This window comes from Symphalangus syndactylus, chromosome 24, assembly GCF_028878055.3.
Source record: "Symphalangus syndactylus isolate Jambi chromosome 24, NHGRI_mSymSyn1-v2.1_pri, whole genome shotgun sequence".
Taxonomy (NCBI): domain Eukaryota; kingdom Metazoa; phylum Chordata; class Mammalia; order Primates; family Hylobatidae; genus Symphalangus; species Symphalangus syndactylus.
Genome location: NC_072446.2, coordinates 27,504,292 through 27,523,572, shown reverse-complemented (window position 1 = coordinate 27,523,572; position 19,281 = coordinate 27,504,292). Strand labels below are relative to the sequence as shown.

Here is a 19,281-nt window from a genome sequence, read left to right as displayed (position 1 = left end):
GTCTCAAAAAACAAACAAAAAAAGAAAGCACGTCAGAGTCTATGCTGTCTTCATTCCACAGAGCTTCTGATTTGTTTTGGTTGCCTATTATATTCATAGGCATTAGATCCATAATAGAAAACTCATCATAGTTACGGTGATTCTGGTGCTGTCTTTCACTGAGAATCCAGGGATGGCTTTTGTTTGTTCAAAACAATTATTTATTCATTTATTTATTTTAAAAATTTCAACTTTTATTTTACATACAGGGGGTACATGTGCAGGTTTGATGCATAAATATATTATACCCAGGTAATGAGCATAGTACCCAGTAGCTAGTTTTTCGACCCATGGTCCCCTTTCTCCCTCTCACCTCTAGCAGTCTGCAATGTCTGTTATTCTCATGTTTACATCCATGTGTGCTCAGTGTTTAGCTCCCACTAAGTGAACAGATGCGGTATTTGGTTTTCTGTTTCTGTGTTAGTTTGCTTAGAATTATGGCCTCCAACTCCATCCATGTTGCTGCAAAGGACATAATTGCATTTTTTTAACGGAGTCTTGCTCTGTCGCCCAGGCTGGAGTGTGTTGGCGCGACCTCAGTTCACTGCAACCTCTGCCTCCCAGGTTCAAGCAATTCTCCTGCCTCAGCCTCCTGAGTAGCTGGGATTACAGGCGTGTACCACCACACCCGGCTAATTTTTGTATTTTTAGTAGAGACAAGGTTTCACCATGTTGTCCAGGCTGGTCTTGAACTCCTGACCTCAAATGATCCACCTGCCATGGCCTCCCAAAGTGCTGGGATTACAGGTGTTAGCCACTGCGCCTGGCCTAATTGCATGCTTTTTTTATGGCTGCTTACATGGATGGTTGCATAGTATTCCATGGCATATATGTATCATATTTTCTTTATCCAGTCTGCTATTGATGGGCACCTAGGTTGATTCCATGTCTTTGCTATTGTGAATAGTGTGGTGGTAAACTCATCGTATGAGTGCATGTGCATTTTTGGTAGAATGATTTATTTTCCTTTGGGTATATAGCCAGTAATGGGATTGCTGGGTCGAATGGGATTGCTGTTTTAAGTTCTTTGAGAAATTAGCAAACTGCTTTTCACAGTGGCTGAACTAACTTACATTCCTACCAACAGTATATAACCATTCCCTTTTCTCCATAGCCTCACGAGCATCTGTTGTTTTCTGACCTTTTTTTTAGTGATAGGCATTCTTACCGGTATGAGATATCTATCTCATTGTGGTTTGGATTTGGATTTCTCGATGATTAGTGATGCTGAACATTTTTTGATATATTTGTTGGCCACTTGTATGTCTTCTTTTGAGAAGTGTCTGTTCATGTCCTTTGCCCATTTTTTAATGGAATTGTTTTTTGCTTGTTGATTTGTGTAAGTTTGTTTTTTTTTTTATAGATTCTGGATATTAGACCTTTGTTGAATGTATCGTTTGTGAATATTTTCTCCCTTTCTGTAGGTTGTTTACACTGTTGACAGTTTTTTTTTTTTTTTTTTTTTGAGACAGAGTCTCGCTCTGTCGCCCAGACTGGAGTGCAGTGGCGCAATCTCGGCTCACTGCAAGCTCTGCCTCCCGGGTTCACGCCATTCTCCTGCCTCAGCCTCTTCGAGTAGCTGGGACTACAGGCGCCCGCCACCACGCCCGGCTAATTTTTTGTATTTTTAGTAGAGACGGGGATTCACCGTGGTCTCGATCTCCTGACCTCATGATCCGCCCGCCTCAGCCTCCCAAAGTGCTGGGATTACAAGCGTGAGCCACCGCGCCCGGCCGACAGTTTCTTTTGCTGTTGTGCAGAAGCTCTTTAGTTTAATTAGGTCCCACTTGTCAAGTTTTGCTTTTGTTGCCATTGCTTTTGAGGACTTGGCCAAAAACTTTTTGCCAAGGCCAGTGTTGTGAAGGGTATCGCCTAGGTTTTCTTTTTGGATTTTTATAGTTTGAGGTCTTACATTTAAATCTTTAATCCATCTTCACTTAATTTTTATATATGGTGAAAGATAAGGATCCACTTTCAGTCTTTTTAATATGGCTAGTCAGTTATCCCATTTATTAAATAGGGTGTCCTTTACCCATTGCTTGTTTTGTTGGCCTTGTCGAAGATCAGATGGTTGTAGGTGTGCAGCTTTATTTCTGAGTTTCCTATTCTGTTCCATTGGTTTATGTGTCTGTTGTTGTACCTGTACCAGAATAGCATTCTGGTTACTATAGTCTTATAGTTTGAAATCAGGTAGTGCACTGCCTCTGGCTTTGTTCTTTTTGCTTAGGATTGCTGTGGCTATTTGGGCTCTTTTTGGTTCCATATAAATTTTAGAATAGTTTTTTCTAGTTCCGCGAAGAATGTCATTGGCAATTTTATAGGAATAGTATGGAATCTGTAAATTGCTTCGGACAGTATATGCATTTTAATTATATTGATTCTTCCTATCCATGAGCATACAGTGTTTTTCCATTTATTTGTGTTATCTCTGATTTCTTTCAGCAGTGTTTTGTAGTTCTCGTAGAGATCCTTCACTTCCTTGGTTACCTGTATTCTTAGGTATTTCATTTTCTTTGTGGCTGTTGTAAGTAGGATTGTGTTCTTGATTTCACTCTCAGCCTGGCCATTGTTTATGTATAGAAATGCTACTGATTTTTGTACATTTTTTTATCCTGAAACTTCACTAAAGGTGCTTATCAATTCTAGTAGCCTTTTGGCAGAGTCTTTAGGATTTTCTAGGTATAGAATCATATTGTCAGTAAAGAGAGATAGTTTGACTTCTTCTTTTCCTATTTGAGTGCATTTTATTTCTTTCTTTTGCCTGGTTGCTCTGGCTAGGACTTCCCAATTATTTATTTGTTTATTTATTTTTTTCTGAGACGGAGTCTTGCTCTGTTGCCCAGGCTGGAGTGCAGTGGTGTGATCTCGGCTTATTGCAACCTCTGCCTCCTGGGTTCAAGCGATTCTCCTGCCTCAGCCTCCTGAGATTGGTATTACAGGTGCATGCCACCACACCCGGCTAATTTTTATGTTTTTAGTAGAGATGGGGTTTCACCATATTGGTCAGGCTGGTCTCAAACTCCTGACCTCGTGATCTGCCTGCCTCTGCCTCCCAAAGTGCTGGGATTACAGGCGTGAGCCACTGTGCCTGGCCTCCCAATTATTTATTATATGTAACTTATGTGTTATACTCAATAGGATGGATGTTATAACTGCTAATAATAATTATTAGTGATTAGGCACTTAATATATACCACACACTGTCCTTTAAGCATTTATCCTTTAAGCATTTCACATATTTTGATCATTACAGCCATGCTGTGTGGTAAATAGAACCACTCTCTGTTTAATAAGCAGTTGAAATCCAATTGCAGTTGCAGAGATTAAGTAACATGCTTGTGATTATATAATGAGTAACAGAAAAGCCAAGATTTGAACCCAGATATGTTTGATTTCAGAGGTTATGTTCTGAATCATTAGATTATACTACCTCTAGCAGAGCCCCTTTATCAAGTGTTGGGAGGTGGGACTAAGGCTTATGTTACAGATCATGTGTTGGTAAATCTCAGCTTGTAGTAATGTACTTCTCCTTGCTGGTTGTTTTGATAACCAGTTACTCTACATATGTCCTCAGTATTTCCAGAAGGAAAGGACAGGTGGTTTTCAGAGGGGGCATGCCTCTGATAAGCTAATGATATTGTTACCTCTGAGGGGATTTGTTTTGGATGTATATATCTGAATCTATAGGAAGGAGTCAGATTGCAGTTGGAGGGAAGGGATTAAGGTGGGATTTGATTGATTTTAAGTGGCCTCAAGCATACATGTGAGAACGAAAGAGGCAAACCATGGTTCACGTTACTTTGAAAACCTGTGTCTGGATAAAATATTAGATTGGGGATTTTGGAAGGCTTCTTCTATTTGTCTAGATATGTTCTTGTTTTTGTTGTTGTTTTTGTTTTTGAATAAGGGCTCTAGAATAACCTTGTTTACCTCCCCAAACAGCAGGACACATTATTGAAGTGACATGAGAGGGTCTGTGTCAGTGTTAGGATCATTGTGCGTTCTCTGGGCCAGCAGAGGGAGCTCTGTATTAAGTTAATGGGTTATAACTGTGTTCCCATTTGAGTTCACAAATCCCCTTTATATAAAGGTAGGCTTTATGCTAGAACAAGACCATTATTTATTCATTCTTAAGTGTATTTTAAGTAACCGCAGTGACACTAGGGCAATGTCTTTATTTTATTTAGTTGGGAGATTGGATACCTCATACTTGGCAAAGTTCAAATAAGAAGTCAGCCAAAACATCTCAAAATAGTCACTTTTTCTCTCCCTTCCCAGATTTCTCAGTGGACTTGACACAATTGGTGTTCTTTTTCTGTAGCATGGTACCATGCATATAGTTTTTAAACTGTAATCAGCTAAAATGGCCTTACTTGAATAATTCAATAAATTTTTTAAAAAATCTAATAATTCTTATGTAGAATTGACTTGAAAAAAATATATATGTATACATACAAATATATATATATTTTTAAGTCAAGTTGTTGGGAGCCAGGACTAAGGCTTATGTTACAGTAAATTACAGTAAAAATATATATATTCCTGATATAGATCAGGAATTTGTTTTTGTTTACAATATGAGCTCCAGTAGTCTGTTTTATTTTTCCATCTGAAAGACTTGCTTCCCCCCTCTATCCAGGTCTTTGATCCTGTCACCTTCTCAGTCCTTCTTTGACCATTTGTCTACAATAGATTTCCCATCCCCTTCTTATTTTTCTTTTCATCACAGATTACTTCTTGAAATTTATATCACTATTCTCCCATATAAATTTTGTTTTGTTTTGTTTTTGAGATGGAGTCTTGCTCTGTCACCAGGCTAGAGTGCAGTGGCGCGGTCTCAGCTCACTGCAACCTCTGCCTCCTGGGTTCAAGCGATTCCCCTGTCTCAGCCTCCCAAGTAGCTGGGACTACAGGCGCACGCCACCATGCCCGGCTAATGTTTTGTATTTTAGTAGAGATAGGGTTTCACCGTGTTGGCCAGGGTGGTCTCAATCTCCTGCCCTCGTGATCTGCCCACCTTGGCCTCCCAAAGTGCTGGGATTACAGGCGTGAGCCACTGCACCCGGCCTCTCCCATATAAATTTTAGGATCAGTATATCAAACTTTATAAAATACTACTGGAATTTTGACTTAATTGCATTGGATACATAGATTAATTAGGCAGAATTGACATCTCTATGTTAATTCTATGTATGAATGTGGTTTATTTATCTTTCAATCTGTTTGGTCTATCTTTTATAGTCTTAGATAATTTTATAATTGTCCCACAAAGATGTTTTAGAGCTTTTTGTTAAATTTATTTTTAGATACTTATTTGTTGCTATTACAAATGGCATAGTTTAAAAAACTTTTGTTTCTAACATTTTTCTTGTATAGACAACTACTGTAGGCATTTATGGACTATTTTATTCATTGTAACCGGTTTATGGAGATTTCCTTTTTAAAAAAATGGAGACAGTCTTATTGTCTGTGAATTATGATTATAGTTTTTCCTTTTGATCTTTATATACGATTTTCTTCTTCTTTTTTTTTGAGACACTATCTCACTCTGGAATGCAGTGGTGCGATCCTAGCTCACTGCAGCCTTGAATTCCTGGGGCCAAGCAATCCTCCTGCCTTAGCCACCTGAGTAGCTGGGACCACAGGCATGTGCCACCACACCCGTGATTTTTTTTTTTTTTTGTAGAGATGAGATCTCCCTATGTTGCCCAGGCTGGTCTGGAACTCCTGGGTGCAGGTAATCCTCTTTCCTCAACCTCCCAAAGTACTGGGATTACAGGTGTGAACCACCAAGCCTGGCCAAGGTTTTTTTTTCTTATTAAGACCTCCAATACGGTGTTGCATAGTAGAGCTGGTAGTGGACATTCTTGTCTTGTTGCTCACTTTAAAGAAAATTCTTGGGATTTTTTACCATCGAGTCTGATTTTGCGGCAGAATTTGGTCGATACCCCTTAACAGGCTAAATAAGTTTTGGTCTATTTTTAGTTTAAGAGGTTTTATTAAAAAAAAAAAATCTTTAATTGATGTTTTTTTGTCTTTTTTTAATTTGAATACTTAGCTTTTTAATTTTCTTGCTTACTAATACATTTAATCAACATTGTAACTTTTTCTCTTAGTTCTGTTTTAGCTGTATTCCATACATTTTCATATGTGGTATGTTGTAAATATTTTTTTCCAGTCTGTAGTGCTTGTGCTATACACATTTATTTTTTAACCCATGAGTTATTCAGAAGTGTTTTTTAATAGCAAATGTATGATTTTAAAAAACTGCTTATTTAAAATTTTTAATTTATAGAATGGCAGTTGAAGAATGTGGTCTGTGTTATATCAATTCTTTGTTATTTTTTGAGACATTGTGGCCTAACATGTTATTAATTTTCATTAAATGTGTTTTGTGTGTCTTAAAAATAATGTATTTTCTAATTGTTTGGTGCAGGAATCTATGCAATTGGCAATCAGTTGCTAATTGTCTTTCATTTGTCTATTCTTTACCAATTTTTGATACTTGATCTTTTAGCTTCTGAAGGAGATTTGTTAAAATTGTTAAATTGTTAAAATTGTCACTGTGTGGTTGTGGGTTTTGTTAATTTTGGTATTACTAACATATGTCATCCAAAGTAATATATTGGTGGCACTGAATACAATTGGTAGTACTGTGAAAATGATGGAATTTTTTACATATTTTCTGTTTTATATTAAATTATATATTTTTCTTTTATCTTAATATGCAGAAAAATAGTTTCACCATTATCCGTTTTCAAGCAACCATTTTTTTTAAAGGAGAATTTCTTGTTTTATTTGATCATTATGAAATAGGGTGTTAATATTTAGAGCTAAAATGAAAACGGTCCAGGATGCGTGGCTCATGCCTGTAATCTCAGCACTTTGGGAGGCCGAGGTGGGTGGATCACTTGAGGTCAGGAGCTCGAGACCAGCCTGACCAGCATGGCGAAACCCCATCTCTACTAAAAATACAAAAAATCAGCGGGGCGTAGTGGGGCGTGCCTGTAATCCCAGCTACTAAGGAAGCTGAGGCAGGAGAATCGCCTGAACCCGGGAGGTGGAGATTGCAGTGGGCCAAGGTCGTACACTACACTCCAGCCTGGGTGACAGAGCAAGACTGTCTCAAAATAAAATAAAATAAAAAGGATTAATTTTATACTTGATGTAGAAAGAATCCAAACTTTTACAACATTATTAAATATTTAAAAAGTAAATTATATGTTTGAAAGCAAAAAAAAAAATTTTTTTTAGAGGCAGAGATAACAAAAACATTTTGGAGCAACTGAAGTAGCTTGATTTGCACAGATTTGTAGTTTAGCAGTTAAATGCTTTTGCCCTGTGTGAGGAAATGACAAGCCAAAGGATGGCCACTTGTAATAACATGTACTCATCCACTAAAGATTTGACATGCGGCGGTTCTTCCTCTCAGGATTCATTGGCGATAATGTCATGGTTTTCTTGTCCTTACCACATTCGCAAGAGATGCATAGCCCTGGTCACCCCTCCTCATCTCCAGGCTTAATAGGTCAATGGGAGGCAGAACTTGGACTACTAATTGAAGGAATGTTTCCCCTGACCAAGCCTTCAAATTAGATTCAGTGAATTGAAGGGAGTGAGATGATGATTCCTCTTTAAAACTTGTACTTAGTGCATAAGATTCTAATTTTTCTCCCAGAGCAACAGCCACATTAATCTCTTTGAAATAGAATTTTAAAGCATAATGACATAATTAAGTTAGGGCAACTAAGAGACATGTTTTAGTTAAATTACTGAGATAGTATTTTGTGGTAAAAACAGTATGTGTTTATAGTTCCTCAGAAAGTCCTAAGTTTCATGAAGGCACCTATTGTTGCTATGAGTTTCCTCATGTTGAAATCAGGTGAAAGGCTAGGCTGTTGTCAAAATGATTTTACTTCAACACCGTCCATCAGATACTGATTTCAGAGCTGCATAAGATGGGAATTCTTGACTCAGAGCCTATTTTCTTTCCATCTGCAGTTTGAAAGGGGTTGTTAGAACATTGTCTCCCTTGTGTGTTATCTGTCTTATTCTCTCTGACTCAGATTATGGCATTTGCAAGTACAGTAATTAGGACATAAAGTACTGCAAGTATTTTAACACTTCTTTTACCACAGTATCCTTACTGTCTAATTTCTAATCCCTTCAGGATTTAAACATCTATCATCAGAGTATTGTGTTAGTGTATGCTTGCCACTCACAGTCAGCATCATATGAGAGTTTCAGACAGCGTTAGTGCAGTTATGCACCCCAAAACTAAAGCTGAAAACATTTGATTTTGTTGGAACCCTATCTCTGAGTAAGGGCAAGAGAAGGACAAAGGAGTAGTGGAGTGAACATTGATTTTTAGCGTCAGAGTCTTTGGCTTGAAACTTCGCTAGGGTCTTACAGACTACATCACCTTGGTCAAGTTCTTTCTTTTTTGAACCTTAGTTTCCTGGTCTGAAAAAATGGGGTACCAAAGTTCCTATTTTGTAGTTTTGTCAAGATGATATGAGATCTTTGTATGTGTAAAATAGTGTGTAAATGCTCAAAAATGGTAGGTATTATAATAAATCTTTTAATGTATGAGTGTTTTTTTCATTGGACCTAAACATTTCTTCAACCACCGCTGCTTTTCTTCTTCCTAATTCCTTTTCTCTTGATAGTTAGTTTTTACTTTTAGTTTTTACTCTTAGTATTAATGATGTTTTGTAAGTGCCAGCCCAAGAATGCCTGAGTGCTGACATGAACATGGTTGAGCTAAGGGAAGGTCACTTGTCAGTTTCAGTAACATTTTACCATTGTGCCGAGAAGAGAGAGGGAGGCTCTGTGTGGTGTGTGTGTGTGTGTGTGTGTGTGTGTGTGTGTGTGTGTCTGTGTTTTAAATTCCTTGGCAATAAGATGATACGTGTTTTGAGAATCTGTTAAATAGCTCAGAATACAAGATGACAGATTTTTAAGAGGGCTAGACTTTAGATACACATGAGCCTTCTTTGTAAAGTTTCAGCCTCTTATCTTAATACAGTGGAATTTATTACCGACTGGATTTTTTTTCCATCCCCGAAAGATAACCGCTGTGGTTCACCGTGCATTTTATCAGTAGCTCCCTCGTGGGTGAGATTTACAATAGAAGAGCAGACATCTTGGTACTTAGGTTTTTCTCACAGTTTCAAAAATAATTCAAGGTTGTCCTGCCAGAGTGGAGACTAAATCCTAATTGTTTGTGCAGTTTTTCTTATTGTATCCAGATGTTGGGCCCCCTTTTATCTTTGGAAACCATTAGCATTCTTGATTCTTTTGGAATGAGCCAAAAAGCACAGACTCCTGGTGCCTGAAAATTCATTCAGAACACCCTGCCAGACCACATTTTAGGATATGAAAGTACCAGATCTCAGTGTAACTTGGGTGAAGGGCTCAAGGCCTATATATTTTGAAAGACAGCTACTCCAGTATAGTTATATTGGTAAAAGGAGAGCCAAGAACAGCCATGGAGGAAATACATTTTTCAAGAGAGGGCAGTAGCATAATGGTAATGAGGAACATAGGAAAGTGAATCACAAAAGATATACTTTGGTCCTTAAACCTAAGAGGCAGATAAATCTTTCTTCATCAGTTAATGGAATATATTATTTCTCTGGTGCTCTAAGCTTGCTGTTCTGACCTTTTTTTCAGCAAGAAAATGGAGATACATTTTAAAATGTCAATTTAAGTGGATCTGTAAAGAAAAAGCAGATGATTCTTTTCAAATGTTTATGCTCTAGAAATATCAATTTGGAATCAGTATTTGTTTATAATGAATATTTAATGCCAACCAAGAAGCATTTATTAGATAGTCACTATGTGTCATTAACGTGTAGAGTATGAAAACCAAATGAGGCATTCACCGCTTTCAGTAACTTATATATTAAAAGGGGAAGATGACATTTGTCATTATCATTATCTAATACTTATGGCATGTGTACTGTTCTAATTGTTCTAATTCCTTATGTGTATAGAGCATTACTCTAGGCGCTTCAAATAATAGTATTCGATAATGGCAATGTAGGAGAAAGGACCTCCACATATGAAGGTAATGATATACTAAGACAAATGCTAGGTAAGTGGTACAGGAAAGCATTAAAGGATTTGTGAAAAGGATGACTCAGATATGCAGGAAGGCTGGGGAAGGATGTTACAGGCAGGTGCAAAGTCAGAAAGGTAGAAATGTGTTTTCATTATTCAGGTTGGCTGAAGCAGATGTGGGTGTTGATTGGATTTTGGAAGACTTTGAATTCGAAAATAAGGAGTTTGAACCTGATTCTCCTGTTATTAGGGTATCTGAAGACACTTTGACTAGGAAAGTGATAAAATGGAGTTTCAAAAGACTGTAAAAGATGAGACCAATTAGGAAATTCTTGCAAGAACCAAGATGTGGACCATTCTCACCTGTGAACATTTTTTTTATCTTTTTAGATGTGCTGCCACTATTGCTGTAGTTAGTAACCCTTTGAATTTTGGATTTAGATCTCTTTGAATTGATATATTTCAGTTCACCAGAATTAAAACAGCTAGAGCACCATTGCCCAGAAATTAAGTCCATTCATATAGAGGCAATTACCAAAACTGCTTAACTGGAAGAGTTATTCTGGGCTCCAGGGAACCTTATAACTTATGATTCCAGCAATTCTTAGTGGTTTCAAAGGACATTCAAAGGAATATTTATGGCCATACACAGCTACTTGGATAGTAACCAGTGTAATGAAATGAGCTGATACATGTAAAGCACTTAGATGCCTGGTAACAAAAACAAAACCCAAAACCACACACTCATAACAAATGTTAGAAAAAAACAAACCCTGTGATAAGAATTGCACATTAAGGCATATTATTCCAAGCCAGAGGAAAACATTTGCAGGATTACCAGAGTTTTTTTTTTTTTTTTCCTGCAAACATTCATGCATGAAACAGAAAAAAAGGCAGGCTCTGCCCAGTTCTCTGGTTTGCACAGAATTAATTATGATTTAAGTAGAAAAGAGTCATTTTAGGAATTAAGGAAATAGTAGGTTGACCATTGTGGTTTACTTAGTGACAGTCTGGAAAATGGAGGTTTGAAATTGAAGGTCATGAAGTTTAAGGTCTAGTAGATGGTCATTCCAATGGAACAGTGGGCTTCAGTCTTTGGTCAAGGTCCTTCGCAGTTATGACTACCCAGGCATTATGTTGTAGTTCATATGAATCCAGAAATAAGAGCAAATAGTAAAGGAAAGGTGTCTTGCTGCTTAAAAAAAATTGAGTTACTGACATATAATTTACATACCATACAATTTATTCATTTAAAGTGTACAGTTTAATGGTTTTTAGTTTATTCACAGAGTTGTGCAACCATCACCACAATCTAATTTTTAAAATTCTATCTAATTTTTAAAGTTCTACTTTTTTTTTTTTTTTTTTTAATTTGGAGACAGGATCTTGGTCTGTTGCCCAGGCTGAAGTGCAGTGGCATCTGCAGTCTTGAACTGGGCTCAAGTGATCCTTCTTCCTTAGCCTCCTGAGTAGTTGGGACTACAGGTGTGCACCACTATGCCCGGCTAATTTAAAAAAAAATTTTTTTGTAGAGACAGGGTCTCACTGTGTTGCTCAGGCTAGTCTCGAACTCGTGGCCTCAAGCCATCCTCCTGCCTTGGCCACCTGAAGTGCTGGGATTACAGGCATGAGCCACCATGCCTGGCCACTATTTTTAAATTGAGATATAATTTATATGTCATAAAATTTGCGATTTTAAAGCATAGAATTCAGTGTTTTTTTTAGGATATTAACAAGGTGTTGCAAGTTTAAGCACTATTGAATTCAAGACATTTTTATCATCCCCTCAAAAAACTCTAATCCTGTTAGCAGTCACTTCTCATTCGCCTCTCACCCCCAGGCAACCATTAATCTACTTTGTGTCTCTATAGATTTGCCTATTTTGGACATTTTATGTAAATGGAATCATATAACATGTGGCCTTTTGAGAATGGTGTCTTTCATTTTGCATAATGTTTTTGAGGTTTATCCATGTTATAGCATGTATCACTATTTCTTTTTGTTGCCGAATAATATTCCACTGTATGGATACACTGCATTTTGTTTATCTGTTCATCACCTGATAGACATTTGGGTTGTTGGTTCCATCTGCTTTTACGTAGCATTTTTCAAAGAAAAATAAATGGAAGATGCAGTTGCTTATGAATTCACTGCTTTGTCTGTAGGCTTAGACAGATTGCTCATTTAGCTTGACAAATGCTGCTTACAAAGAAAAATAGGCCAGTCTTAGTATAGGAATTCATGCATTGCCGGCATCAGATAAAAGAATCAGAGCAAGATGTGGTATTTTCAAGGCTTGATTTCTCTCTTCAGTCCATTCTTTCTACGGCTTTAGGTTTCTTGTATTATCATTCAGCTGAACATCTTTATTTCTTGGGATACATCAGAAAAAATACACTAGCTCAAGTTAAAACAAAAAACCCACCAGCTAGCTGAAGCCCTGGGGGACAGCATGGCCTTTAATCAGCTTGGAATGATTCTCTTAACGCTTTTCAAACTGACAAGCTGCTGTCCACACTTGATCATCTATCTAGCTAACGGGTGCTGAAAGAAAGGTTCAAAGATAAGGTTACTGGGAAAATTACATTTCCCTACTCTTTCTGCACTTAGTTTAATGGCAGTTCTAACATGTCAAGAATCTTTATTTTGATTTTAGAGACTGTACAATATGAGATGTAGCTCACTAAACTTAAAACCTGACATTTGGCATTCAAATCCCATCCCTGTTGGTTACTAGCTTAGAAATCTGCAAATTTATCACTTGTGAAACGGGCATAATAACACATATCTCAAAAGAATCTTTGAGGATTAAGTGATATAGTACATTTTCTGGCACTTAGTAGATACCTATTGACTGTAAGGCTTTTCCCCCTCTACTTTATATGGTAGTCATGCAGTTTGGATGTGCAGTTTGGATGAGACCATTATGTGAAAGCACCTAGTAGAAAGCCTGAAATTTAGAAGGTATTTAGTGAATATTAGTTGAATTTGAACCTAAGTTTCCAAAGAATAGAACTCTTTTTCCAGATTTAGGGGTGTATGTTTATGTGTGTGTGTGTGTGTGTGTGTGTGTGTGTGTGTGTGTGTGTGTGTGTGTGTATGTTTATGTGAAAGAGAGAGAGATACTGAAACTGTATCAGTTAGTTTTTGCTGCATTATAAACCATCCTGAAATTTAGTGGTTTAAAATAGCCATTTTATTTAACTTGATTCATGATTCTGTAGGTTGGCAATTAGGTTGGACTCAGGTAGGCAGGCAATTCTGGTCTGAGCTGGTTAGCCGTGCTCTGTGGTCAGCTGGTGCAATAACAGCTGGGGATGGCTGATTTATTTGTTGAGATATTTGTTGACTTGGGCCTGTCCACGTAGTATTTCACCATCTAGCAGGCTCAATCAGTTTTATTTATATGATAGTAAAATATACAAGACTTTTTTTTTTTTTTTGAGACAGGGTCTCGCTCTGTTACCCAGGCTGGAGTGCAGTTGTGCGATCATAGCTTACTGCAGCCTTGACCTCCTGGGCTCAGGTAATACTCCTGCCTCAGCCTCCCAAATATTTGAGACCACAGGTACATGCCACCACACCGAGCTAATTTTTTTTTTTTATATTTTAAGTTCTAGGGTACATGTGCACAATGTGCAGGTTTGTTACATATGTATACATGCGCCATGTTGGTATGCTGTACCCATTAACTTGTCATTTATATTAGGTATATCTCCTAATGCTATCCCTCCCCCCACCCCCCACCCCATGACAGGCTCCACACACCCAGCTAATTTTTTTAAAAAATTATTATTTGTAGAGACCAAGTCTTGCTATGTTGCCCAGGCTGGTCTCGAACTCCTGGGCTCAAGTAGTCCTCCCACCTTGGCCTCCAAAGTGGTGGGATTACAAGCATGAGCTACCATGCCCAGCCTACACAAGAATTTTTTTTTTTTTGAGACGGAGTCTCGCTCTGTCGCCCAGGCTGGAGTGCAGTGGCTCAATCTCTGCTCACTGCAAGCTCCGCCTCCCGGGTTCACGCCATTCTCCTGCCTCAGCCTCTCCGAGTAGCTGGGACTACAGGCGCCCACCACGACGCCCGGCTAATTTTTTGTATTTTTAGTAGAGACGGGGTTTCACCGTGGTCTCGATCTCCTGACCTCGTGATTCGCCCGCCTCGGCCTCCCAAAGTGCTGGGATTACAAGCTTGAGCCACCGCGCCCGGCCCACAAGAATTTTTAAGTCTCTTCTTGCTATACATTTGCTATTGTCTCAATGACCAAAGCAGGTTACATAGCCAGGCCCAGAGTCATTGTGAGAGGACATAAGGTAAGGATGAAGATACCAAGAGGAAATTGTTGTGGCCATTTTTAAAAACAATTTATCATATACTAACTGTGATAGGAATGCAAATCCGTTTACTGAGAATTATTATCAGTCTATAAAATCAGACTTAGAACAGGTTCTGCAATTTAGTGACAGTGTTATTCACAATAGGAATGCTGTCTTCTTCATATAAACTTAATATGTCAGTAAAGCACTCTCACACATAAGGAAAGAACCATTATGGTGGAGGCATTTAATTTCTGGAATCACTAAATACAAGGATCAGCTAACTATTTTTGAGTGTCTGCTGTTTCTTGCCAGTTAAGGTGGCTTCCCCTATCAGTCAGTTCATTCAATTTTTCACTTTAGTTCCATAAAATGTTATTATCATCTGAATCTCTAGATGATATCTTTATTACAGTTTGAGTCACCTCTTCCATCTGTTAAACCACCAACAACAAAAAATCCAAAGAATCAGAGATATTCTTGTCACTAAAATATTTCTTGAGTCTTAACTATTTTTCACTTTGGTCTTTGCTTTATGCCTGTACAGATCTAGTTGTAGCATGTTTTAGATTAGAGGCATCCAGTATCATAATCCTACTAGAGATAAGAACTTCTTCTTTTGAACAGTTATTAATAACTGAGCATAAATATGTTTTCATATGCTACTGCCAAGTCATAAAATCATGGAATTTTTCAAAGCTGCAGGGAACATTAGATATAATCTGGCCCTGTGTCTTCTTTTTGCAGATTGGGAACCTGTGGTTTTACCAAGATCATACAGTCAGAACCGGAATCTAAATCTTTGAACTGCAGGATAGGGATTTACTTTCCATTTTTTTTTTTATTGTGTTAAAATATACGTAACATAAAATTTGAGGAGAGGGATTTTTCCATTCTTCTGTCTCCAAAATCAACTTTAGCTTTCTGGCAATCTGATAAATGTAACATTTTAGCTAATCATTTCGCTGTTAAATTTCTAATACATATGTGCATTTTACTTGCAGCTTGTATCTGAATATGTGATTAGATTAAAAAACTTCTCTTTTTATTTCACTTTAGTTTTTGGAACTTTGAATTCTAATAAATGTCAGGTATAATCAGGTCCCTGGTATTGATAACAGAAGGTAAAAGCAAATACATTTTAGATAGACTTTCTTATTTGTGGATTTTCATTGTTGAAAGAGACAAAGAACAGTTGGTGTTTTAACTCCAAAAATTAGAAATTTTTAAGTGGGTTGGTGAGAAAGAAGAACTCACATATGAGGAAAGCAGATGTTCTCACTTTTTCACCTGAACAGTGACAGAAATTAGACAAATGATTATATTCTCGCTTAACAGACATTTCTTTGATTTTTATGACATGGTTTAGAATTAGACCACAGAAATGTTATCTTTAGTGTTTCATCATCCTTGGTTTAAAGATTCAATTTCTTAAGTCCACCTGTATTGTAACTGAAAGTAATTAATGAAGAACCATAGAAATATATTGTTTTATTATTAGATATAATACATTTTAAAAAAGAATGATGCCCTTATGGTTTTTGTAAATTCCATTGGAGCAAAAGTTTTAAATTACCTGTTATTTCTGTCCAGAAATCACTATTTTTATTGATGAACTCAATTTAGTCATTTATCTGTGCATATATAAAGATGAATGGGTGGATGGATAAACATACATGAATGACAGAAATAATGAGAAGAGAGAGATTGGTGTGTGACATATGCAGCTTACTCTCAAATTTTAAGTGTGTATTTCCTAAGAAAGAAGATATCCTCTTTTGTTTGTATTTCCTACAAAGGAGATGCTCTTTTTTGTTACCACAATAAAGTGGTCAAAGAGTGATTTTTTCCTTTTTATTTCTTGAGACCGTGTCTCATTCTGTCTCCCAGGCTGGAGTGCAGTTGCATGATCATGGCTCACTGCAGCCTTGACCTCCCAGGCTCAAGCAGTCCTCCCAGCCTCCCAAGTGACTGGGACTACAGGCATGTACCACCATGCCTGGCTAATTTTTTTTATTTTTAGTAGAGTGAAGGTCTCACCATGTTGCCCAGGCTGGTCTCGAATTCCTTAGCTTGAGGGATCCTCCTCTTTTGGCCTCCCAAAGTGCTGAGATTACAGGTGTGAGCCACTGTGCCCAGCGTAAATAGTAATTTCTCTAAAGAAGAGTTTTCCCTTGTCTCCTAAACCTCCTTCACTTTTAGATTATTGCTCTGATCTCTTATTGAATGCATTCTTTTTGATGCTCAGAGTGTCCAAAAATTTATCAGTGAAGGACCTTCAAGGTGGCTCCTATATCCTTTTGATATGTCCCCATCAATTTTTGAGTACTTGCTTGCTTTTTTTTTTGGCACAAAAGATATTCCAGATTCAGGTCCATTTTGTAATTTCCCTGCCTTAGACTTGGAGTCGACTGTTTTTCTAATTCTAGTTCCTTTTTGCAGGAAATGGTATTTGGAAACCAATATCTGAGCCACTTACATGTGCTTATCTGTACTGGAGTGTCATTGCTCCAACACCTTTTGATGAAGAAAGCTCAGAAATGTCTTTTTTTTTTTTTTTTTTTTTTTAAATCATGAGGTCATAATACCTCAGTTCAAATACAACACAACAAGTTGCTATGCCTTTCCCAATTTCACATTTTGATATTTAGATAGTGTCAGATCCCCTTCACAGGGGTTATGCCATTTTGCATTCCAGGTCAGCAATGTGTGAATGCCTGTGCCCCCACAGCCTTACCAACAGATAGTGTGTTTTCAAGCTTTTGAAGCTTTGCCAGTCTGAAATGTAAGAAATGGTCCCTCTAAGTAGTTTTAATTTGAATTTCTCGTATTATGAGTGAACCTCAGCAATTTTTTCATGTTTAAGGACCCGTTGGATATCTTTGTGTGTATATTATTTTTGCAAGTCTTTAGTCTAGTTTTCTTCTATTCTTCTGTTGTCCTTTTCTTGATTTAAGAAGTTCTTGGGAGCTTATCTCCCTAATATATAAGTCTTAAAATTTTTTTTTCTTTTTTTTTTTTTTTTTTTGAGGTGGAATCTCACTCTGTTGCCCAGGCTGGAGTGCAATGGTGTGATCTTGGCTCACTGCAACCTCGGCCTCCTGGGTTCAAGTGATTCTCCCGCCTCAGCCTCCCAAGTAGCTGGGATTACAGGCACCGGCCACCATGCCTAGCTAATTTTTATATTTTTAGTAGAGATGGGGTTTCACCATGTTGGTCAGGCTGGTCTCGAATTCCTGACCTCAGGTGATCCGCCTGCCTCGGCTCCCAAAGTGTTGCTATTACAGGCATGAACCAACACACCTGGCTAAAATTTTCTTTAAATAAAAAGAAAACTCTTTAAAACATTTTTATGGTATTTGTCATTTGTCTTTTGTCTTGGCTTATGAGGTTTGTGTGTGTGATTATTAATTTTTTAAAGTTTGTGGTGTTTTCTTCACATAAAAGGTTTTTACCCATTTTTTAAATTATATCTGGATTTGTATCATAGTTAGAAAGCCTTTTCCGCACTCAGGTTTTAAATGCATTCACACATTTTGTTTTAGTATTAAAGGTTTCCATTTTTTACAATTAGATTTCTTATCTATTTGGAGTTTTCCAGGCTTAAGGTATGAGATATAGATTCAATTTAATCTTTTCTCAAATAGCTGTCCCATTGTTCAGATAGCCGTTTGGACTTTGTATTTTGTTTCTGGACTTTCTATTCTGTTCAGCGAGTTGAGATATTTTGTATGAAAGTATACTGTGTATTGTATATGCCAGCAATTTGCAGCACTTTGGAAGTTGGTTCCCTGAATGCTTTTTTTTTTAAAAAAATGTGTAGGATTATGTGTAAGATTGCTGCAGAGTTGTCTCTGAGCCAGTCTTCTTCTTTGGTGGTCTGAGAGGAGGGGACTGAGCAAAAGACTTATTGGCAAATCCAGTGCACCACCATTTTTACAAGTTTTATTTTGTTATCCTTCTTGCAGAACTATATTATGAAGTAGTACCTTAAATTTAATTTAAAAATGAAAACAAGCATGAAAAGTACCTCACATCATACCTAGAGCACACAAAACAAAACACCATATGCTTGCTGATTGGTCCTAGCAAATAATATATTTAATTCTTAATTAGTGAGGAGAAAACAGTGTAGTAGGAAACCATTGGCAGTGTGTGGATATGGGCAGATATGGGATTGGCTGCTGTTGATCTTAGCAATGGTGATAGTGAGAAAAATGACAAATGTTCTGAGAGGTAGGGCGGCTGGCCTGAAATTGGACTAGGAATTGTCACGAAATAAGTAAGATTGCATAGACCAAGGATGCCTGGAGAGAAACACTTGCTGTTCTTTGTCTTCTACATACCTTCTGGTCTACTTCTTAAGGTGCTGAACCTTCTGGTTGTTTTTCCTGTTTACTGTGGGAAAGGGCCGTATAAACCCCTATGTTCGTGGAAAGCAATGAAAAATACTTCCTGTGTTTCCCTATATTAGAATACTAATCACAGGCACAAAGATACTTCAACCTTTGAAACAGGTACATTCAGCTAGCTTGATTTTTAAATCATGCCAGGTAAAATTATTCTTTCTGCTCTTGTTACTAGTAACTAATAGCTGCTGTATTCTGCTCTCTTAATGGTTACTGCTGCTGTGTAACTGCTGATGCTTTTCTCCAGGATGGTTTGAGGCCCCGTCTAAGTCCCCTTTTACCAGTCTTCCCTGACCACACAGCCTCCAAGAACTGGGCACATATAATTCTTATAATCAATTCTATTTATTTAATACCTGTTCAATACTAACTTCTTTAAAAAATGTTCATAAGAAGTAAATAAAATCACCAGTAGTCCCAATACCAGAGATAAACCCTGTTAACATTTTGGGTA

General features: G+C 37.5%; 1 protein-coding gene across 3 annotated transcripts in view; it reads left to right on the top strand.

The window, feature by feature from the left end:
* The window catches only part of STK4 (serine/threonine kinase 4), a 117,471-nt gene that overhangs the window by 41,488 nt on the left and 56,702 nt on the right, over positions 1 to 19,281 (top strand). The gene's annotated exons all lie outside the window — the stretch shown is intronic.